This window comes from Microtus pennsylvanicus, chromosome 19, assembly GCF_037038515.1.
Source record: "Microtus pennsylvanicus isolate mMicPen1 chromosome 19, mMicPen1.hap1, whole genome shotgun sequence".
NCBI lineage: Eukaryota > Metazoa > Chordata > Mammalia > Rodentia > Cricetidae > Microtus > Microtus pennsylvanicus.
In genome coordinates, this window is record NC_134597.1 from 22,267,541 (window position 1) to 22,287,087 (window position 19,547).

Here is a 19,547-nt window from a genome sequence, read left to right on the forward strand (position 1 = left end):
TTATAGACATCACTCTGAGCATTGGCTACAGAAGTGATTTAGTGCTGGGTCTTTAATGACTCTTTCATTAATCCTGGTATTCTGGGATTTAACACTCAATGGCCTTTGACCACTGGAAATGATGAAAACTTTGATTTCATGCATATTGAATAACACTGGCCTGTTGCCGGGGCCATGAATCTTGCCTCTGCAGTGACATGTGTGATTGACTCTGTTGCGGATGGAAGGATGTGCTCCCAAGGCTGTGCTCTGCTGCTACGAGGTGACCATGATATCTCCATCAGCTCAGGGTGACCTCTTCCCAGGACCGTTCTGACAGCTTCATCTTCTAGACAGTTCTCTGGCCTTGTGAAATCGCGGTTTGCCTCTTCATCCTCTCTCTGAAAGGTGCCTTCTGTGAGAACATGCACCATGATATCTGTCTTTGAACTCCTTTTATCTAATTTATAGAATTTTACAGTTGGAATATACTTCCAAGACTGTCCACTCTGCATCCATCGTCACCCCTGCCTCTTCCACAGACACTGAGTGCAGCAAGAGCAACACAACCAAGACAGTGTTAATAATAATGAAAATTAACAGCAACAGCAGTGATCCCTAACACACACCAGGCTTCCTATGGGCCAGGCAGGATCTAAATATAGCCATTCATTTTTCCCTCATAGAAGCTTCAGGAGGTAACATTGCTCAGCAAGTCCGGTGTTCCACACAGCTTCTTGCTGGATGTCCTGCTGCTGCTAAAAGCAGAGATGACAGTGTTGGTTGCTCTCTTTCCTCCTAATGGAAGCGCTGTGAGTGTTCTTTGGAAAAGAGGTGCAGGCTTATTTACCGTGGTGTCTTTGGCCAGTTTTAGTAGCCTGAATAAATGACAGGTTCTTCCTCCCTGTCCCCCAGAAAATTATTCCAGGAGAGAGGAAGTCTCCTTTATCCTGAGTTTTCGTAGAGGCTGCTGTTTTTCAAGCACTTCTTCAGTTGCTTGGAGTACATGAATCAGCCTGAGACTGCTTCAGAGGAACTATATGAAGACCGCTTGAAGCCTGTGCTTCCCCCCATACCCTGAACCCCCTACACACACCTCAGTATAACAGTCGTTCTTACAATGTGGCCTCCTAATTGTAAGAGTAGTGTTCTGGAAGTAAACTCTTACAGTCAGTTTTAAGAGCAGTGATGTAAGGTAGAGGCTGCACACTTTTTGCATAAAGGATCAAATAGTAAACATTTTCAGCTCTGAGAGTCATATGGTCTCCAGTGCACCTCTGTAACTCTGCCACAGTCAGTACACAAACACACAGGCATGGCTGTGCTCCAAGAAACTGATTATTGAAGCAGGCAGTGAATTTACCAACCACTGTTTGGCAACTTGTGGAGATATTGGCATGCACCTGTAGATCATTTTGTAGGTCGAGAAACTAAAAGAAAACCGTCTCTTCTATCATAGACATATGCTTTGGCATGAGTAAAACTGAATGCAATGCCTTAAATAAAAACCTTTGTAGATTAATAAATATTATAAAGAGATATTTCAGGATAAAGAGAAAGCTTCACCTCGACTTTATATTTTTTGGTTTTGGAAACAGGGTTTTTCTGTAGCTCTGACTGTTCCGGAACTGTTACTGGCTGACCTCTTACTGGGAAGTCCACCTGCCTCTGTCTTCCAAGCGCTGGAATTAAAGTTTGTACCACTATGTCTGACCTTTTTCCTTAAAGAAATCTAGAATTGCTCTATATGCACATACATTTTCTTGTGGTTTCTTACCTGGACCCTACCAGAAACTTGGCTTGTTTAAACCATTTCTAGGCTAGCCACCTCTTTCTGTGGTCCTACAAGAATGTTCTTGTTTTTCTCTATATCTATTTCTTTACTCTTTGTTAATGGCTACCAGCAACTTTCTACACAGAACATGAAGTCTCCCCTGCTAGAATTCTTTCACTTTGGCACTACTCATTTGATTTTTCCTTATCTCTTTCTAGGATCTTTCTCCTTTTTGTTTCTCTTGATAACTGAGTTGACTTGCTTTTTCCTTTGTATACCATTGGGATTTTTGGTGTGATCTCATAATTGCCTCCCTGCACAGTAAGTTTTGCTGATCAAATTGAGATAATTTCTTCTTTATTTTCAGTACATTCCTTTTCAAATGCACCTGGAACAGCCTCATTCCCAATCTTGAGTCAAATGGGTAGTTTTCATTGGTAAAATACAAGGTATGGAGGGGTCAATTCCCACACCAGCAGTGTGGGAAGAGCAATTTTGATGAGGTTTGAATGGATAACCACGTGTATTTATTAAATGTAAAAGATTAGGCAATCTGTTGTGATAATTCTGGGAACTGTGGTAGAGAATGGTCATCTTCCTGGCAGTGCTAAGTCTGCGGGGAATGAGCTTCTGCCCAGAGTAGTGGTCAGGCAGGGGTCTGGTGAGAGAGCCACCGCAGGACCTCTGAGGACACAGACACTGAGCTTGATCCCTTGTCTGCGTGTTCTTAGCCCTGGCTCTTCCAGTTTAAGGGCATTTTCATCCTCTCTATAAGGAATTTCAGATGGGCCTTTTCTGTTTTGGTAAGAAGGTCCAAACTGGAATGATTAGGGAAGTTAGGCTTCTAGCATTGTGTTATTAGAATCTCTCTTCAAAGAAAGATGCTGAATAGATAACAAAAACACTGTTGTCAATCCTGAGAAAAGAACTTTACAGATAAAATGACAAGCAGAAACTGGACATGTTTACTCTGGCTTTTATTCGAGATTTAAAATAATAACCATTAGGTTAAACCCTTTGGCTTTGCATTCTCCCAGGGGGCAGTCCTGATCCAACAGATTTTTCCCTCCATAAATGGTATTCCTGCTATATTTCATTAAATCAGAGTTCTGCCTACCTTTGTGTGCTGCTGATCATCAGCTTTTTATTCCTCTTTGCTCAGCTTAACACACACCCGCTTTTCATTTCCATTTGTGTGTACTGCTCACTTCTCAAGGCCAACATGCTAATACTAATGCTTATTAAAAATGGTTTCAGCCTCAGATGTGCCACCAAAGTCATCTGTGCAGCTTATTAAAGCACACCCCAGACTGTATACTACACCCCGGTTATACAGCCCTCATGGTTGTTTTCCCCTTCTTCCTGTCAGTCCAGGATGCGCTGATCTTGGGGAGAAGATGAGCACTTAGAAAAGGGCTTTCTGAGATATTCTCAGACAGCTGGCAAAACCAGTGACTGCTTGCTTGTTTAAGAAATAGTTCCAGGTGTGTGTTATCGTCATGGTCTTTCCAATTTAATAGATTTGTGGGTTGACTTATAAATGTTGAGATTGGCAAATTGAGTTAAAAGCATTTTAGATAGGGAAGTCTAAAAGCTACAAGTTTCCTCATTTGTAGCTTTGTCTCTCTATCTAGGAACCGTTTAGTCCTGGTGTTTTGAACCTAAGGGTGTTATGGAAACCATTTTTATCATGAAGGTGGTGAGTTTATGTAATGAAGTGTTCTGTCACCAGCTCTTTTCTGTCACTACTTTACTATGCACATCTGACAGATGAAATATAAATGAACACAGCAGTGTTTTCGACAGGCCCTTGGTACCACAGGCCCTGCCCCTTTCCAGTTCTAACTGTAGAATACTATCAGGTCCATTTTCAATATATGCTATTTTCATGCTTTTATTTCACTACAACCACTAGTTGAGGTTTCCATAATAGTTTCAGTCAAACCCTCTGCTCAGTCACATATCCCTTTACTCACAACGTCTCACGTCTTACTTTAGGGAGCAAATGCAGGCTTGTCAGGGACACCTGCTTTCTCAGTCCCAAACTTGGCTTCCTCATGCCAGTGTTCTCATCTCTTTCCTACCGTGCAGAGTTCATACCCTTTCTTTCCACGCTGTGTCCCTCTATTGATGTTCTAGAATCTAGTCTTTTAGAGGACATGGCACCATTAGCAATCCAATTTTATTTGTTTGTTAATTTAATTGTTGGTTTTGCTAAAACAGGTTCAGTGTGAACCTGTGAATCTCCTGCCTCAGTCTCCTGAAGTCATCCTTTTTAAGGTAAAGTTTAAAACTGTTCTTTGGTTCTCTATTCTATTATATCTACATTTAACTTCTCTCCTTATTGCTTTTTTTTAATGGCCACCTTAATTAGAAGAATTAAAAGAAATTTTAACTCTCTCCTTGGCTATTTGGCTTTTAGCTTTGACCATTCTACATCATCCAAGGATATGCTCTTTAAATCCATCTAATTCATGTGGCATTAGTGTTTATTCCTGTTGTTTTTTCTAATCTGTACCTCTAATTTTGTGATCTGAGACCCAAATTTGCCACCCAGTGTTTTTTTTTTAATTTCTTTGTCTCAGTTTAGCCAAATAAAACGACATGAGTTGGACTGCACTATTTAGCAGGCAACTGACTTTTCCTGGCTATATTGATGAAATTTTCTTACGCCTAGTGTTTCCTGTGGTCCTTAATATATTGTGAATCACATGGTCATTGCTTAGAAAGCATCACATGGTGGTTTTCTTCATGTGTTGTTGCTACTTAGATTTTTTGACATAAAGTAGTAGACCAAAACACTACTTGACAAGCTGTGTAAATGTGAGGACGAGTTTGATTCTGAGCATATTCAGTGCTGAGATATAAGTAAGTATCACGCTTTACACAGTACCAGAGCTGGTACATGAAATACAAGTAATTGCTGTTAAGTGTCAATTCTATTCATGTCTGTTCTTCCTTCTCGAATCTATTCCTTGAACACGTTTTTGCTAATGAGCTTGGCCAGTTGCAGATAAAAAGAAGCAATTAGCTAAAGTAAAAATGTGTTAGCCAATAAGGAATCCTAATATTTGGGTATCTGTTTCCCTAGTGAGAAATACTCGACTATCCACTTTCCCATTCTCTCTCCTCTTTATTGTGCTACAGAGTGTTTGAGTCATATATTATAGCTTAACAAGAGGTGGATATTAAAACTAGGGGTGGGACAATCAACATTTTTCATAACTTTGTTAAGCATTCTGACCCTCCACCTTTTACCAGTGCAGTGCGCACACAGCATAGAGGACCCTCAGAGTCTCTAACTTTAGGTCTAGAAGGAATTCTTAGTGCTTGCATGCTGTTCCACACCCTGATCATATAAACTCTGTTATGTTAAATACCTACTGAAGTGACACACAGTCGGCTTACCACCAAATAATATAAGATTGACGGTATTAGAAGGTTGATAATGTGTACTCAATGACTGTCGATCAGCAAATTTTAGTTCCTGGTTTAATAAAAAAATCATGATAATAGTATATGCTCTAGAAGGTGTTTTGTAGGCATTTAATCATGATAATAGTATATGCTCTAGAAGGTGTTTTGTAGGCATTTAATCATGATAATAGTATATGCTCTAGAAGGTGTTTTGTAGGCATTTAATCATGATAATAGTATATGCTCTAGAAGGTGTTTTGTAGGCATTTAATCATGATAATAGTATATGCTCTAGAAGGTGTTTTGTAGGCATTTAATCATGATAATAGTATATGCTCTAGAAGGTGTTTTGTAGGCATTTAATCATGATAATAGTATAGGCTCTAGAAGGTGTTTTGTAGGCATTTAATCATGATAATAGTATATGCTCTAGAAGGTGTTTTGTAGGCATTTAATCATGATAATAGTATAGGCTCTAGAAGGTGTTTTGTAGGCATTTAATCATGATAATAGTATAGGCTCTAGAAGGTGTTTTGTAGGCATTTAATCATGATAATAGTATATGCTCTAGAAGGTGTTTTGTAGGCATTTAATCATGATAATAGTATATGCTCTAGAAGGTGTTTTGTAGGCATTTAATCATGATAATAGTATATGCTCTAGAAGGTGTTTTGTAGGCATTTAAATACAGTTTTTCATTTTAGGGGTGTGGAAACTGGCTGAAGCCAGAGAAAATGGGTGTAAGAGCCCAGATCTTCTGCTTCACTGACTTAACTGGATGCACCCAGAATGCTCTGTGACCCCAGAAGGTGGGAGGAAGTAGAGAGTACAACACAGGCTTCAAGATTGAAGGTGTCCCCACTGTGTGGCTTGTCTTTGGTCATGATGATAGACCACTTTCATTCCTAAAATTTTCTGTTTTACCCCTTGCACCTGTTTCTCTGTGTCTTCTCTCTTCGTGTATTTGTAATAGATGTTCTTTTAAAGCAAAACAGTAAAAATGTCTTTGAGAAAGGGTTTTTTTTGTTTTGTTTTTTGTTTTTGCAAAGCTTTAGAAAACGAATAAAATAAGCAAAACTGCAATCTAATAACTTTTTGGTGCCCACAGCTATGGAGTTGTTTCAACTCGTAACGAGTGTGCAGCCTGTGATTTGTTTATCCATTACGAGTGTAAATGTAGTTGGGGCATAATTTTTGTTTATAAACTTACCATCAACAGACCTTCTTCTTATTTACTCTATTCGTTCCTTCGTATAAATTCCTGTAATCAATACTTTGCCTGAATATAGTAGGCTCTTTTTTTTTACTTTAAAATATTCTCCTTTTATGTATTCTGTACTTCAATGTGTTTTTCTTGGATATGGCAGCACTGCACTTCATTCCGTTACCTGGAGTAGTTAGTGTCCGCAGAGCCATCTGTAACAGTCGTTTCAGAATGGTTGAGGACACGTACAGAGTTTCACATGTTCAGATGAGAGCATACCTTGAGGAATTCCTCAGGGACAGAGTAACCGTAGAATTCTTCCCATACTTCCAGAAGAACTAACTGCTGAGTGCTGCCTCTAAGCAAAGGCTGTCCTGCCACCTTCCCTGGACCTACCAGTACAGCAAAACCTGGGTGATTCACTGGAGCGGAGGCAGCACTGCTGAGCCTTGCAGATGCCATTTGCCCCTCATCCTGGGCCTGAGCTCCCTTGTGTCATGTTTGAGGGAAGTGTGACCCATGTACGTCATGCTATTTAGTCACTTAGTTGTTGATGCTGCAAATCCATCTATACACTTCCTAATGTGTGTTAATTCTCAACAGTAAAATTATTTTCATTTCTGCTTCATAGCTGTTGTAACTGTTGTTCATAACTGTTATAAATCATAATGTAAATATTGGTGTTTTCCAATAGCCCCAGACTACCAATGTGAAAGAATCATCGACCCCCAAAGGGGTTGCGACCCACAGGTTGAGAACCACTGTAGTAAAAATTGAGCCTTGTAGCCTCATGAATGTTAGGCAAACACTCACTGATGAACTAAGCTACATCTCCATCCCTCCTTACCCCCTTCTCACCCCAGATTTTTACAAATTTTGAAACAGAGACATAAAATTAATTTACCCAGACCAAACTTGAACTCACTCTGTAGCTCTGGCAGACTAGAAACATAACATATCTTCCTGCATCAACCTCTTGAGTAACAAGTATCTGAGATAATGCCCTTTGCCATTGGCGAGGCCATTTTGTTTTTAACTCTTAGGAATGAATCTTTATGATGTGAGAGTCTATTAAATCTGTTAAGATGATTCTGGATGCAAAGAACAGTAGCAGTTCTGGCTGTACTGAGAAGAGAGTTTATTAGATGGGACTAAGACTAGATTAGGTGGCACAACAGTCACTAGAATGGTAAGAGGCAGGAAGCATTATAATTGCTGTAACTAGAAGTAGCCTGGACATAAAGCCCTTACCACCTCCACTGGGTGCTGCTGCATGGGCAAAATGACATTGTAAACTTCTGACTATCGCTGTCAAAGCAATTTGCCAGATGTAGGAGCAAGTGTGCTCACTGGTGATCATCTTCCATTGAGACTGTGGACGATGACTTCAGTGCTGTATAGTCAGAATCTCCCTTAGTTTAATGACTTGAGGCAAGAGTGGGGACAATGGTTATCAAAGAAAAGCCTGCTGTGAGACTCAACAAGCCCAGAGGAGGGTCTTCATGATCACCCAGGGAAAGAAGGCAGGAGTGTTTTCACCTCATAGTAAGCCACACTCTGTTTTCCTCTTTTATTTCTTTAAAGTAATTTCATTTCCTTATACCTCCTTTTATCATGAAGGTGCACTCCCAGAGTCAATACACTGATCTATTGTAAAATGCTGTTTCTCAATGGATACAGGAGCAGAGAAAGCAAGGATGAAGAAAACATTGCTATGCTTCCAACGAATGTTTCTGCTTTGTGTTAGAATATATGTTGATGGGGAAAGAGAAGTCACTGGTCATTTTCAAGCCATCCCTCAAATAGGTCCCCTGAATCTCCCCTTGGCAGACAAATTATTGTAATTAAATGTCTAGTATATATTTTAACAAGCTTATTAGTATTAGAGTGGTCAAATTTAAAATCTGATATGAATAGATTATTTTTAATGTGCTGATATATTTTTAATTCATTAAGGGCATCTTAGATCATTTATGTGCACGTTATATTATTCCTGTTTCTTAGGACAGCAGTGTAATAAAGGGAAATGGTCTGAGACTCAGAGTGCTCTGAGATGCCCATTGTGATGGTGTCTGTCTCTGTTTTTCACTTAAACAGCTTGTTTACCATTTTTTCTGAGTTTATCTCTGTATTTCTGTCTTCATCTCTATATGGAAGCATTTGGATTAGTTTATCTCTGTAGACTCTTTTTACTCAAAAATTCTATGACTCAGTCAGTTATTACTTTGTTTTCATCTGACAGCCTACAGGACCCCCTGGGAACTCAGTGAGTGAAATCAGTCTGCTAGCCAATAAATATTTATTGAGTGCCTACTAAGTGTGTGGCTCCTCATAGACCAGTAGGGAATACAATCTAGGTGATAGGACAAGATGCGTATAGAAAGGAAGACAGTAATACACAGTAACTGCAGATAAGTGCTAATGTGTGTGTCAGTTCTCTGTCTCATACCATGTCCCCCCCCCACACACACACATGACTGGTGGTGGTGGTGGTTGTGGTGAGTTTGAGAATGAGGATTAGTTGTCATCTAAATACTTTGGAAGGATTGAGCTGGTCGTGTTAAGGATTGTTCGGCACTGCAGCACAAACAGGTAGGGGATGCTGTGTAGAACATAAAAGAGACAGTGGAAATCTCAACAGGGCTAATGAGAAAGAACAGAGAAAATATTCAATAGAGAAAGAAAGCATGGAGGTTTGAGTCCAGAGATTTTCTTCTGGAATCAGAGCAATCGGAGGCCTATGTGATTGCCCGTATACTGATCCTGCAGTTGGAAGGAGGAGGTGATTTGGTACAATTCAGCAAAGTTTTTAATCTAGGAAAGAGCGTTTTATTTTTGAAATGCTGAGTTTTACGTGATGATGAATCACACAAATTCACATGTCCTGCAAATAGTTGGAAATGTGAATGCATGGAATATTTAGCAATGAGTAGACCAATTTGGCTGGGCTGGAAGCACGTGTTTGCTAGACCGTTTACTTTTTTTTTTTTTAAACTAGATTTGGGGACTGGTGAGGTTGCTCAGCAGTTAGGAGCATCTGTTACTCTTAGAGAGGAGCCCCAATTCTGTTTCTAGAACCTACTTCAGGTGGCTCACAACCACCTATAATTCTCACACCAGGCACCCACAGTCACCCATGCAGAGGCATGCACATGTACATATAATAATTTTAAAAGGCTGCTTCTACTATTTTTTGCTCTGGTTTTTATGAGGCATGTACTTGTCTCCAGTGAAAGAATCTCATTTCTGCCATAAGATGACCTTGGTGTTTACTGTCATTTTCTCTGTCATAGAGAGAGATTCAAACGGGCCCATGCTATGTTATTCCTTCGTTTTATGTTTCTGGACTGTGATTGTTAGAGGCTGGGGGAAGTGCCAACTGTTTGAGGGCCGGTGTTCTTTGATTAGTACTTGCTTAATATCCGCCTCTGACTTGAGCCACATTCGTCATTGTCCTCACTTCCTCAGGTGTTTGACCCACTTGGAAGTGCCCTGGTATTTGAAGAGGAACTGGCATAATGAGGAGATTACTAGTTTTACTTGTCTCATAAGGCCGTAACCATGATATTGCCGAATAAATGAGACTATCAAATAAAAGATGGCAATAAGATTACGGCACTGCAGAAATCCTGGGGGCAGAATAAAAATGTCTGTTTACTGAGCAAAACTATTTGATGTTATGCTTCTTCCCCCCCTTTTCCTAAACCGCTTTGGCCCATATTTTCAAACTATACTCTCCACTAGCCAGATTCATGAAGTGGGCTTAAGTGTTTAATTCTACTGCTCCCAACCATATATTTTTTGTATGAATGTTTTTGTTTTTTTTTTTTTTTTTTTGGTTTTTCGAGACAGGGTTTCTCTGTGGTTTTGGAGCCTGTCCTGGAACTAGCTCTTGTAGACCAGGCTGGTCTCGAACTCACAGAGATCCGCCTGCCTCTGCCTCCCGAGTGCTGGGATTAAAGGCGTGCGCCACCACCGCCCGGCTCCATATATTTTTTTTTATCTTGTTTTCCCTGTCAATTGTTCTTTCAGGAGATCAAGGTAAGCATGCACACCATGGTAGGTAGAACATGACTGGAATAGGCAGTAAGTGTGCTTCATAGATGTGTCAGCATATAAAATTAGCTATTTGGCAGTGCGAGTATGAAACAGCATCTCTTTATCACTCAGTTTTTAAAAGCTGGGATCCTAGATCTCTGGTTTTATTTCTTTTCTTCCCAGTCTGACGAATGCTGTTGGAACTCAGCGGAGCATGGTCTCTGAGGCTGAGGCATTGACTACTGATCAAGTGTAAGCCTAGCTTTTAAGTTTAATCATTATTAAGTGATTAATAATAAAATTTCAATGGATAAATGCTGTAGCAATTCAATGTTTAACCCATCTGCAAGGCAGCAGTATTCACAGGAGATTTTTTTTTTCTTTTTCCCCCCTTTTCCATCTTTCCTTTTACTTCCTACCTTCATTCACAAAGCGTCTGCACCCATCTGTTTATGGGTAGCCTTTGGTTTCTAAGAATGCATCTGTTGAGCTCCTAAAGTCTGAGTCCATTCTTCATAGTTTTCATTCCCTTCCCTGTGATCTTTTCTTCTTTTTACCATGATGATTAAAGATCAGAGAAAATACTAGCTATTTGAAGATGGGTGTTATTTTATTACAGCTTACATTCCATACTTATCGTTGTTCTAACTTTCCTAGATGTTTTGTTGGTTTGGAAATGCACTATCAATCCCTCCCCCCAGGAGGAAAAGTGACTTTTTGATCTATTAATACACATAGTCGTTGTTTCCAAGAGGTTTTCTTTTTTCTTTGTTGGTTGTTTCATGTCTTGAGATGGGCTCTCAGTGAGTACCTCTGGCTTGCCTGAAACTTCGTGGTCCCTTCCTGCCTCTGTCTTCTGAGTGCTGGCATTAGAGACATGTATTTGCCACACCTGGCCATAAGAACGGAATTTGAATTTCTAGGTTACAACTTATATATAGCCCTTGGCGGTGAGGGCAAGATCTCAGTCTGCAGCCCCTGTAGGTCTCAAACTTAGAGTTGCCTTAGCCTCCTAAATGCTGTGTTTATTAGCTGTGCTTCTAGGCCCATGAGTTTTAATTATACCAGCCTGTTTGTTTGCCAGGGTGTTTGCGATCGGGTGTTCCATGTTATGCTTCATACTATCACAGCTAGACTGGTAGACTGTCAAAGACAGACACTAGACACTAGGCACTCCGAATCTCTGGTGATAATGCTTTGCCCCAAGCCTCACTGCACCTTACTTAATTCGGCCCTTAATAGTCCTTGATTCCCTCTTACTTAGCCGTCATTACTAAAACAAGCTAGGGACACAAACATTTGAGTCTTCCTGTTAGTTTTCAGCCTGTGTTGTAGATACTGAGAGAGATCTGCCTGACTATTCTGATGATGACACTTATTAAATGGAGAAGATTTAAAAATCAATTTGAATCCATCTTAGAACTACGTAAGTTTAAGAGGAACTTTGAAACTAAAGGTAAGATAGGGAGAAAATTTAGAAAATCTATAAAAGATATGTACCGCCTCCAATGTTTCCAATTATTGATGATTCTGAAACAAAACATCCTGTCTACACGTGCTCTTGGTTATTTGAGAAGTTCTTCTTAGCTGTCTGGGTAGGAAAAGGTGGGACTGGGCCCATTCAGCCAGCAAAAATGAGACCAGAGGCATTGGTACGGGAATATCCTTCCTTAGGAAGGTAATCCTATTAGCTTTTAAAAGCCATTCCTCATTTTGTGGGTTTTTTCCTTTTTTGAGATCTGGTTGGGAAATACTCTGTTTAAGATTTTTCTTCTTTGCCCATTGTCTCTCAGTCTGCCTGCCTTGTGCTGGATTTTGCTCTTACCCTTTATAGACATATATATTTTCTAGCTTAGAGAAGCCAAGTCTGTCACCAGTCTGAAAGTGCTGGGTTGCTGCCTCCGAGACTTTGAATGCTGTAGGTCTCCGTGTGAATAGACTGTATGGAGATTTGTGTGAGGAACTGACAGCCACTGGGCATGTGCAGTAGAGTGGAAGTTAACCTTTGCTACCAGCGTTCTGGAATTTGGGGTGGCCACGGAAGCACCTCTCTGGCTGTGTCTGTGAGGATGCCTCCAGAAAGGATTGATAGAGCAAGAAAGACCTACAGTGAATGTGGACAGCACCAAGGCATGAGCAGAGGGGGAAAAGCGAGCTGGGCATTCCTATCTCTCTGCATCTTGACTCTGGGATGCAGTGTGACCAGCTGCTCCATACTCCTGCTGCCATGACTTCCCTGCCACAAAGGGCCTGAATACCTCACATGTCCGCCTTAAGGAACTATTGTCAGGTGTTTTGTCAGAGCCTCAAGAGGAGTAACTACTACAAACAGAAAACTCACATTTCCCATGCATGTGCACAGAATGTTCCAGAGGATCTTCTGATCTGTCTCTGTCTTTTCAGCGAACCGTTGTTTCCTTGCTCCTCAGCTGAGTTGCAAAGGCAGACATAAGCACTGCATGGGTTCTGGTGTCGGTCAGCTTCACCATCACATGTGTGTGAACAGGTGATGAGAAAAGAGGAAGACCAGCCGTTTGTGTGTCAGCAGTCGTGATTGGAGTTCTGGAGGCTCTAATCCAGCCCTGCGAGAACGCTGGCACTTGCAGCAAAGGGTAGCCTGTGTGCAAAAAAGTAGTAGGACAACTTTCCAGCCTTGTACTGTTGTAGCCTTTGGGGATTAGAAGCGAGAGAAACCTAAATTGTACGCATCATGTCTCAGCATACAAGCACTTTGTGCATGAAATTTGACCATCAAGTCTTAATTGTTGTAAAGTTGTATGTGAGTATGTAAGTATATACATACACTTGAGACTGTGTCTCCTCATAGACAGGTGACTATGCGGCATATATTGAACTTTTAATTATCATTTCAGTCCTTTCCTTAAAGTTTTACTAAAATATGTCACAAAAGCATTTCTTTGTGGGTTTACTTTATTCTAAATATGTGCCCACACGTGTTTGCCTTAAGGAAAATATTCTCCTTTTGTAATCTCCATGGACACCTCACTGACTGATAAAATGCAGATGGTTTTTAAGTGGGAAAAAATTTTAAGCTCAAAGGACCTAGATAAAATATCTTGGAGCCTGGAGCACTGAATTCTCTGTTATCCTCTTCAGATGGAGAGTGAAAAGGGTGGCCCACAGAAGTGTCAGCTCTTAAGATCTTTATCCATTTTACCCAGCTTCTATTGATCAGGTTAAGTATTTTAGTTAACTCTACTTCTAGGTGCCAAATCAAGGAAGTCATACAATGTGTAAGAGAAGTGTGTGTGTGTGTGTGTGTGTGTATGAAAAGTTATGTCTTTTTTTACTCTTTTGATTATGCAGTAGCTTTCTTTGACTCTGATATAACCAGATGGGTAAGTGCATCATGTCTAGTCAGCTCATGAAGTAAGAGCATTCTTGAGAAACTCCCTGTCTTTTCATAATTTGACTCTGAAAGTCAGTGGTGCTTGGTGTTTGTAAAGAAATGGGAACAGTTTCGTCTGAAGGCACTTAGAGCTCAGAGGAGGCATATCTGCTCAGGGGATAGTCCTATTTAAGTACCAAGGTGGTTATAGCATTTGCACAAGGGCAAAGTCTGTGCCTGGTTCACATTATATATAGGAAGGTTGCTCAGAGCCTAAGCCTAGTGTCTGACCAACAACTAAGGAGGAGACAGCAGTGATCCAAGTCTGGTTCTCTTCAGTAGTATGGATCTTATCGGGAACCACACTAAAGATAAGCCCCTTACTCAAAAGAAGAGAGTTACTGGTATGGAAAGGAGGGATGCTGTGCAGGTCCTTATGTTACATCATTTTTTGTTGGTAATGCTTCTCTAAGATGCAGATGCCAAGAAGGACCAGACTTGCAAGAAACTTGAAGTCTCTTATATGTGGAGACCTACTCACTGAAATGCAAAAGCAAGATTTATTGTGTGTACAATAGAAGTCGGCAGGGACCTCCTCAGCGCAGCAGTGGCAAGAGGAGGTACCCCGCCCTTCCAGAAGGCATTATTTAAAGGCAAAAACCAGAAAAGTTTCATTGACAGGGTATATGCCGGAAGGTGATCCTATCTACAGTAGTTGGAGCATTAGGAATTTCCGTTGGATGGTCTGTTCCTGGGTGGCGGTAATCTCAGTTTGTGGTCTTTATCCGAACCAGGTATTGCCTCAGAGTAAACTACTGAGACTCAGGCCTCTATTGAGCTTGTCATGGCTGGGTCCTACAGGACCAAACACATCCTAATTGCCATGTTGGGAATAATTTAATACTAAAACAGCAGCTACAGATTATAACTCTGTTTGAGATGAGATTCTGTGAGCTGACTATAAGAGAACTAAATTAATAACTTGGGAGTTTGATGAGCGATAAAATTATATAGTTCACAATGCTCCATCATAAACTGTCTATTAATATAGAAAGAGTAACTATAGTAAAGACATTTGGCAGATACTGTTCTAACCAAGTTATCAAATATACCATTATCAGTATGTTATCTACATGACTTCTCGTTACAAAGGAATAGACAAGACAAAATAATTGGCCTGTCCTCTTTGAAAAATGCCTTTAATCTCAGCTCTTGGGAGCAGAGTCAGGCAGATCTATGTGAGTTCCAGGCCAGCCAAGGAATATGCAGAGAGTGCCTGTAAAAGAAAACAAGCAACAAAGCTCAACTCCATGTTGTCAAAGAAAAGACAGAGATGTTTCCATTTTAAAGAGATAGAAAACCTAACCAAGCACCTGATTCTGAATTACAACATCTCTCTTTACCTACAGTAACCACTACTCACGGTCAGTTGAAGGCTAAAATTACTACACATAAAAATTCAGGAAGAATCATATGTAAGTTTAGATCAGGTGCTTTTCTGAGTCATGAGACCTCACCATCTTGCATCACACTGCTCTCAATGAGAATTGTCTCTTACAATTCTATGTACACTGTGTGCTACCCCACTCGTGATTGAGTAGACATTCTACTCTAGGTACACTGTATGTGCTGCCCTCTCCTCCGTCATTTAGTAGACATCTTGAGTTTTTAACTGACTGTTATAATAATGTGCTTGCCTTCAAGTTATTAGTGTTTTAACTTATTAGGTCCTGAATCACAATAGCAGTCATACAGCAAACAGATCTATGAAAGAAATACTACAGCATGCTTCTTTTGAGACTGTCTCATACCAAAGACCAGGCTGGCTTCAAACTGGACAGTCTTCTATCTCAGTCTTCCAAAGATTTAAGGTTACAAGTTCTTCTTTTAAAGTAAAATAAGTGAAAATATAAAGGAGTATTTTGAGACACTTTTAAAAAATAATTTTATTTTATGTGCATTGATATGAGGCTATCAGATCCCCTGGAACTGGAATTGAGAATTGCCTTGTGGGTTCTGGAATTGAACCCTGGTCTTCTGGAAGGACAGCCAGTACTCTTAACCATTGAGCCATCTTCCTATGATTGTTTTGCTATTACTGTGTCTCCTATTATACCCAATTTACAAACTAAACTTTGTCATGTGTACATATGTTTAAGTGAAGAGGAAGAAATCGAAAAGTAGTGCACCTACCAAACCAAACCAAAACTTATATATAAAATATCATTGTATTTGCATATCACTTATACATATCCTGCTATATATTTTAAACTTCCTCGAATTACTTATACTACTATTAATCCAATGTAAATACTGCTAAGCAAATGTTAAGTTGTATTATTTAGAATAATGATGGGAAAAATGTCACTACATGTTAACTAACAAACATGACTTCTTGTGTTGTGAACATTTTCATCAGGATGTTGGCAGACTCTCACACAGAACCATGAATGCAGAGGACTAAGTGCTTCTTCGCTTCGGTGCTGTCTTTAGTTAGACACCCACTGGTGATCCTAGAACATATCTCCCATGTAGACTCATACTCATAATATGTCCATTAGGACAGTTGGTTCGTGGATTAGATGATAGCAATGTGCCTGTTAATATCTTAAGTTTGCTTTCCTGTGAATGTGGGAAATGACTTGATTTATACGATTTACACACTCAAGTATTAGCAGATGATAGCAAAACACATCAGGCTTTGCTTTCAGGGAAAGCTATATCTTCTTTGTATTGCATGTGCAACGTTTCTGGAACTCCAAGGACTTAAGAAATTATACACATGTATTATCGAAGCAATCCCAACAATTGTAGACAATTAATTGTCTTATTCGTTAATGTATTTTTTTCTATTACTTTCAATATTGAAGTCTAGGAAGACAATGGGAAAGGTAATCAAAAATATGCTTAAGTGCTTAGAGGTTCCTCTAGTTGAAATTTTGCTTTTTAAGCTCTTAATTCTCTTTCATGAGTGTATTAATGTCCCTTTGCTCATGTTTGTAGAATATGGGATCTGATGGTTTGAAACTATCTCTAAAGGGAAGTTAGGTTCATTGTAACCTGCTGGCAGTGTGAAAAAGAGTGGGCAGTAAAGAGGAACGCTTCCTTGTGACCCCATGCCCATGAGTTTTCTGTGAACACCTGATTCTGCTCAACACCAACAGTTCATACTTGAGAGAACCCCGAATGTCTCCTTTAGTTTAGAAAAGCATTTCAATCCCAGCATTAATCCTCTTTCTGACCAATACAGAGAGGGATGATATAATGTTAGGTCTCTTTTTATATGCCGATTGTGAATTAGCCATTGTGCCAGATATTTAATTGTGGTGGAATTACTGACACACTCCAGAAAACGGTATAATGTCAGAGAATATGGTTTAATGTTTTCTTTTTATTTACTTGGGCACCTGACCAAAGCACTCGTGTGGTGTTCTAAGCTATCTTTTGCCAGGAGAAAAATCTCGTAGCCTTTTGTTAGCAGCCAGAAGAAATAAACTAGGCAGTCAAGTACAAGGTCTAGACTCATTCTGTTTGTCTGTTTGTGCTCTTTCTCATTCTTCTTTCCAAATTCAGTCTCAGATAATGGAAAAGAAAGAAAAATTAGAGAAAGCATATAATTTTTTTTTATCTGCTCAACAAACTTGGCTAGGGAAATCCTTTTAGAATTCCAGCAATGTTTACAAAATGACTAGATTTTCTTATGCTTTAAAGCATAAGAAATCTCAATTTTCTGGATGTTTTAAAACAAACTAACTTGCTGTAATTTTTCCACTTTAAAAATGTCCTTTTTTATTCTAAATAAGTTAATTCATTTATATATCACTCTCTACCTTGTGCCCAGGCCTGTGCTGGAAAGTGGGGTGTAAAGCAAGAAAGCCAGGAGCCCTGCACACTCAGAGCAAATACCTTGTCTGTCAAGGCAGACAGATAGAGAGACAGACAGCAAATAGTTATACTGTTACTGCATGAGGCTTGCTCATGCTTTCTCACCAAGACGAAATGCATGTGACTGTCACATGCCTGGAATGTAGTAAATACTCAGTAATGAGATTGTTATTATTTCCTGTGTTTTTATTCTTCTATTGCTTAGCACTGGCAACTGTTCCTTCAGGGAAAATCTGTAATTAGGAAAAGAAGCTAAAAGCTGCTGGGCTTTAGGGGGAGGGAGAAGGAAAGTAGTGGGCAGGGTGTGGAGTGAATTGGGAATCTACATGTTCTCTGGAAGTTGTGTGACAGGCCTAAATTGGTTCGTAAACATTTGCTGATGGATGTGGAGGGCAAGGCTGATAAGTAGGGAAGGGTTGTACCCACGTTCTCTGTTGGCCCGGCAGGTACTCAGAAATTCTGGGAATGAATTTGAGTGTATTAATGAAACTGGATCATGAGATATGTGCACTGTTTTGCTTCGTATTCTCCAGATTTTCATATTGAAACCTGTTTTCCTGAAAATTTTCTTGCTTGCTCTGCCATTCCAGCTTTCTCCTAGACCTCATGCATCAACTGTAAAATGTCAGTGCTCGGTAATTCAAAATGCAGTAACAAACATTTCTTTATTCTCTTGGCATTTAAAATCACCAAGACATTATAACCTGTCAAAAGTAGAGTTGTCTTGCAAGCCACTCCCTAGCCGTCTAGCTTGGTGGCTCTTTGGTGGGTATAGGCACTCTCCTGCTCTAGGAGGACTCCTTGCTGACAACCTTAGTTAAAATCTTCACCACGAATCAACATCTCCATCTGCTGATTTGGGGCTGTTGCTTTCTCCATGCTGCCAAACACAGCTCTGTGATAATGACAGCGTTTGCCAGCACGCTTATGCAGTGACTCAGGAGACAGGGTGGCCAGCAGAGCAGCCTCTTTGTGGGTGTGGATCTTAAGAAGTGCTAATTCCATGGCGGCTTGGAGATATTAATATCTTGCTGGCAGTAGATAAACAGGCAGTAGAGGGGCATATAATGAGAACAGACTCAGCCACAGCATCTTTTCCTCCTTACTTTACCATCAAATTTTGTGCTGCTTCATTGAAAAGTCTGTTCTCCTAGGTTTAGATGAATAGAATCTTTCCGTGGTTTAAACATGTAGTTACAGCTCAGTCGAGCTGCCCCTTTCTGAGGATCACCAGTGTGTTAAGAGTTAACTACATTATCAAACAGCACTAAACCATAGCATATGGCACAGTAGCCTATTGCTTACTGTACCCTCTCCCCAAAGGGCAGCGAACCAGATGGTGTGATGGGGCCTTTGGTGTAATTATGACAGACACGAAAAAAGACATAACCACCACTCTCCAGCAATAATATCATTTCTCTCTCTTTCCAGCGTTTGGTTTTGTCAACTTTTTAAAATTTTCTTTTATTTATTTGTTTGTTTGCTTGCTTGTTTGTTTGCATTTGCTTCTTGATATCAAAGTTCTCTTTCGAGGTTGGGGAGAAGCCATGCAGAAAGCTTCATTAGTCATTGGAGTGCCATTCTCCATGCGCTGTTCTCAGGACAGTCGCTGCATACCATCGCTCTGTAGTGGGCACAGTGTGTGTGAGAATCGCTTGAAGTTGGATTCTCCTCCGAAGTCTGTCACCAGTTGGAATGCTGTTCCAAATCTTGTTACCTCAGGTTTTGGTCCTCTTTTATTTTTCCTTTGTCCCCTGGTTGGTTTTCTTCTACCAGAATGCCTGTTTTCCGTCTTTCCCTCTCCCCGGTTCATTCCTGGCTCCTCTCCAAGCCTTCTTAAGGTGGAAGATCTAGTGTTGGGAGCTGTGAGAAGAGAAACGTGTTGAGTATTGTGTTCCACC

The 19,547-nt window shown here is 40.2% G+C and overlaps 1 protein-coding gene across 1 annotated transcript in view; it reads left to right on the forward strand.

Moving 5' to 3' along the window:
- Snd1 (staphylococcal nuclease and tudor domain containing 1) overlaps positions 1-19,547 on the forward strand; it is a 391,403-nt gene that overhangs the window by 193,257 nt on the left and 178,599 nt on the right. The gene's annotated exons all lie outside the window — the stretch shown is intronic.